The sequence below is a fragment of the Salmo salar genome, chromosome 12 (assembly GCF_965601325.2).
Source record: "Salmo salar chromosome 12, fSalSal1, whole genome shotgun sequence".
Classification (NCBI taxonomy): domain Eukaryota; kingdom Metazoa; phylum Chordata; class Actinopteri; order Salmoniformes; family Salmonidae; genus Salmo; species Salmo salar.
Genome location: NC_138302.1, coordinates 37,770,443 through 37,775,466, shown reverse-complemented (window position 1 = coordinate 37,775,466; position 5,024 = coordinate 37,770,443). Strand labels below are relative to the sequence as shown.

General features: G+C 42.0%; 1 long non-coding RNA gene across 1 annotated transcript; it reads right to left on the bottom strand.

Moving 5' to 3' along the window:
• Window positions 1-3,438: 3,438 nt before the first annotated feature.
• Window positions 3,439-4,395, bottom strand: LOC145859323 (uncharacterized). The gene is made up of 2 exons (XR_014379525.1): window positions 4,298-4,395; window positions 3,439-3,835 (listed from the first exon to the last, which is right to left on the bottom strand). It is a non-coding gene; the product is annotated as an uncharacterized LOC145859323 (long non-coding RNA).
• Window positions 4,396-5,024: the final 629 nt, after the last annotated feature.

Sequence of the window (5,024 nt, the reverse complement as noted above, 5' to 3'; positions counted from 1 at the left end):
TCCTGTCAGAAAATGTCTCAGGGTTTTGCCTGCCAAATGAGTTCTGTTATACTCACAGACACCATTCAAACAGTTTTAGAAACTTTAGAGTGTTTTCTATCCATATATAATAAGTATATGCATATTCTAGTTACTGGGTAGGATTAGTAACCAGATTAAATCGGGTACATTTTTTTTATCCAGCCGTGCAAATACTGCCCCCTAGCCCTAACAGGTTAAACATATTGCAAATGGACAAAAGTCAGCCAGCTAGTCACTGTCCATCAGTCAATTAGATATCATTCTGACACCAAACTGATACAAACTGACACCACACCCACTTTTTCCAACTCGTTTAGAAGCCAACTATCACATATTTCAGAGCAGGCCCAAAATTCACAATGCCTTCTGATTAAACCATAATAAAAATATAAAACACATAGATACGTTCTAGCTGCGCGTCCAGTTCTGACATTATGTGTAGGCCTATGTGAGGCAACCCCGAATCTCGAGTTTCGGCTCGATATGTCATTCGGTGCCCGAGCAACGACCTTAATTGGTGCTGAAAATCCACTTTTTCCGTGCGTTGCTACGGGGTCCTTGAATGAGCTAACGGACAGAAACTTTGGGGTCCATCTCTATGGGCGGAAGTTGTTTCAATGCACCTAGTCTTGCGACTCTGGGACTTTTCTAAATGTCGTCATTTTCCTAATGGTCAAAATGAATTGAAGTTATTGCAAATGTATGAGGCTGTTTCTCGGTTTGAGAACCTTCTAGAGCCACATAACTCACCACACACTATCGACTTGAGCTCTAGAACAGGTTTCTAAAGTTTTAGTGCTCTAGGTCTGACGGTTCTTTGATAGTTCGAACGAAGGTAACTATTGCAGGCTCTGTGTGTCTTTCAGCCCCGCACTGTGTCACTTCATCCTACGTGTGTGTGTGTGAGAGAGTGTTTTTTCTTTGACATCTGTTGGGAGAAATGACTGATTTACAGTTCAAGAGGGTTGCCTAATCACACATATGGAGTTTTGGAAAGATCTGACCTTTTTAACCCTTCGAAACAGCCCCTATGACCCCAATGTAAGGCACTTTCATTTGGCACAGGAAGCTAAAAGTAAACACATATCCTGATTTGGGTATGCTCTTACAGAATTCTGAGTTTAAAGTATTTACATTAAGAACTGACTGATTTACACTGGGTTGAATGCACTATTTCTCACAAACTGCAGGTTGGGAATGGCAAAACACTTTTAGGGTGATTTTAACCACTTCCGGTTGCTCCAGAAAGCTTAGAATCGACACAGGTACACCTCATAGTGGCCTGATGGAGTGTCATTGAAGACAGGTTCATAAGGCATTCATAACCTACATAGGCTTTGGGTTGAATTTAGGGGAGCTGGCAATGTATTCCTTTGGGGAAAGGTGTCATTATAATCTGTGAGATGAAAAAACCCTGTTTTCACTGTTAAGGGTTAATGCCACATGGTCAAGGTTAGGCTTGCATAGACCGGGAGGACCATATGAACATTCCTTTGGTTGAATTGTCCTTCTAAGCCTAATGGTTCCGCCGCTGTCCCCCAAAAGCAAGTCAAATTTAGGGCCAGGCTTAATTTTGGGCCTACTTTTTCACGGTTGCTGCGCTCAGAGCGAGCTACAGTCAAGCGGGGCATCTCGTTGAACTCTGCACGGCCTAGAGACTACGGTGATGCTGTTTTTAGTGTTGATTTCAGTTTGTCAATTTGGTGATGGTTCATCACTGTTTAAACATATTGCAAATGTATAAAAGGCAACCAGCAAGTCAGCGTTCATCAGTCAATTAGATATCATTCTGACACCAAACCCACTTTTTCCAACTCGCTTAGAAGCCAACTATCACATATTTCAGAGCAGGCCCATAATTCACAGTGCCTCCAGTTTAAACCATAATAAAAACGTAAAACACGTAGTTACATTCTAGCTGCGGGTCCATTTCTGATATTATGTGTGGCGACCCAGAATCCCGAGTTTCAGCTCGATAGGTCAATGGGCTGAGGCAGTTTCAATGCACCTAGTCTTGCGACTTTGGGACTTTTCTTTATGTCGTCATTTTCGTAATGGTCAAAATGAATCGAAGTTATTGCAAATGTACGAGGCTGTTTGGACATTCACCCGCCGCTCCACCCTCAGGCGGGTGGTCAAAGACTGCCCGTCTCCTTCTCCCCTCACAATGTTGGCCCACTCCAGGGATTTCCCTGAGAGGCACGAGACGAAGGCAGATACCCCCTCATGGCCCAAAGGAGCCGGGTGGACGGTTGCCAGGTAGAGCTCTAGCTGCAATAGGAAACCCTGGCAGCGTGCAGCCATCCCATAGTACTCCCGGGGAAGGGCGAGACGAATCCCACTTGGACCGGGTGGAGGGGAGGCGAGTAGTGCAGGCCCTGGTTGTGCTGGGGGAGGTGCTGGAGGAACTCCCTGTCTCTCCCAGCGGTCCATGGTTTGGACAACGCAGTCCATGGCGGCGCCGAGATGGTGGATCATTTCCGCTTGCTCCTGGACGCGCTCCTCCTGCTGACTCCATATGGCGGTGTGGGATTCTGTAAGGGGGTGCGTAACTGGTGGTAGGGAAGTCAGTCGCAGGAGAGAAGAACTAGGTTGTAGCCGGAGCAGTTTAATCCAAAAACCAACGGCATAACAATACAACAGAATATGGGTACAATACCCGACACGCACCAGTAAACAAGTGCACAAGCACTAACAACAAACAATCCCACACAAAGACATGGGGGGAACAGAGGGTTAAATACACAACAAATAATGAGGGAAATGGAAACCAGGTGTGTAATAAAACAAGACAAAACAAATTAAAAATGAATAATGGATCGATGATGGCTAGAAGACCGGTGTCGCCGACCGCTGAACGCAGCCCGAACAAGGAGAGGAAACGACTTGGAAGTCGTGAGACTTATCCAGAAAGACTCACAGCTGTAATCACTGCCAAATGTGATTCTAAGATTTATTGTGAATACTTATCTAAATGAGATATTTCTGTATTTCATTTTCAATAAATTAGCAAAAATACCTAAAAACACGTTTTCACTTTGTCATTATGGGATATTGTGTGTAGAACCAGTCACTAATATTTTTTTTTCATTTTTAAATTCAGGATGTAGCTTAGAAGATCCAGGATATGTTACTGCTGTTCACTCTACCGGGAGTGCTGTTATCAAGCTCACTCAATGAAGCTAACTCTCAAGACGGTATGTCTCGTGTCTGTGTGTGTATGTTCATATGTGTACTACTATTACTGCTCAGTGTAATCTGATGTAATTTGCACTGCATGCACTGCATCTGTACTATGGTCAAGTTCACATTGTTACACAATAAAAACACTGAATGAAACATTATTATGTAACATATATGATGTAATTGAAACACTCTTAAAAATGTAAGATCAATAAAAAAACGACTAAACATGTGTAATGCTTGATAGTTTATTGGAGGATCACAGTGTGACACGTCAACCATACAACATTGCACAAAGAAATTCTGATCATTAATATAAATCCGCTGTCTTGACGAAAAAACGACCATGTGTCAGGACATAAAGTACGTTTATGGATAAAACATATATTCTTCATTATGTTGATGAGTTCTTCTCAGTACCAAAGTACCAAAGAACTGTATTACTGTTTTGTTTTTTGTTAGTCAGTGATTGATGGATGGATGTTGGAATGATTCATTGAGGTGTTGTTAGTGATGTCTTCAGAGGTGATAGTTGATTCCATATGGAGACTGAAAAGGATCCTCGGCATCCCAATTCTGGTCTCTTCTCACCCCACAATTTCCTTGGCTTTGTTCCAAAGCTCGCTCCAAACTGGAATACAGTTTTAAATATGCTTTATAGAAAATACATTTTTAAAAAGGTAAAAATGTAAAAATGACTACGACATGTTGAATAAATATCCCATTTACCATTGACTACCTTTTAAACCTATTGTTTTTAGGCCAGTATTTGACTACCATTTTAAAAAGAATTTGCCTCTATGAAACATGATGCTAATAAACAGTAGAGATGGAGTTAGCCATGTTGCTCTCTCCTCTTTCCCTACCACCCTCTGCTAACCTCCCGTTGTGACTTTACTGTTGCTCAGAAAGACAGACAGACCGATAGATAGATAGATAGATAGATAGATAGATAGATAGATAGATAGATAGATAGATAGATAGATAGATAGATAGATAGATAGATAGATAGATAGATAGATAGATAGATAGATAGATAGATAGATAGATAGATAGATAGATAGATAGATAGATAGATAGATAGATAGCTCACATGGTGCTTCATCTTCAGAGGCGCTGGTCTTCAGAGCAGCCAACTTTGCCAAAAATGCAGCATTTCCACCTTTTAGATCATCCTCCTGCAGGAGAGCTGAGGAAGAAAGATTTTTCATTTAACTAAATTATATCAGATTAAACCAGGGCAGTAAAGTAGTACACATTCACAAACAAGACATACCTTCCTCAGAGTTATCTTCATTGAGGGAGCTGGCTAACAGGACACCCACTAGAGCGAACAGCAGTAACATACTCTGGATCTTCATCCTTTACTAAAGCACATAGAGCACAATATGTTAACACACACAAGACACACAGTGGGTCCTTTTACACTACCAAATTAAAGATCAGCAAGTTAGTATGGATCCCAGGTCGACCGTGTTACATTATACACATGTCCACCTACATCTCTCCATCCATTCCTACCTGTCCACTTGTATACACCTGCCCACTCTTATACACCTTTGCAAAGAAGATTCTCAGTGAAAACAAACATATCTCTTACAGTTGGACGATGCTGTCTGATTGATGGCTGTTTATCTGGATGATGTCTTCTGGTCTTCAGTAGTAGTGTGGTGTCTCTCTGCCCTCTGCAGCCCTGTATTATACTCTTTCTGCAGCTACTGTACCTGCCCCATCCATCCACACCTCTCACAGCCGAATAACAAACAAGATGACATTACAGATAAGGCGATAACGGCAGTCATGCACAGCCTGAAGTGTAT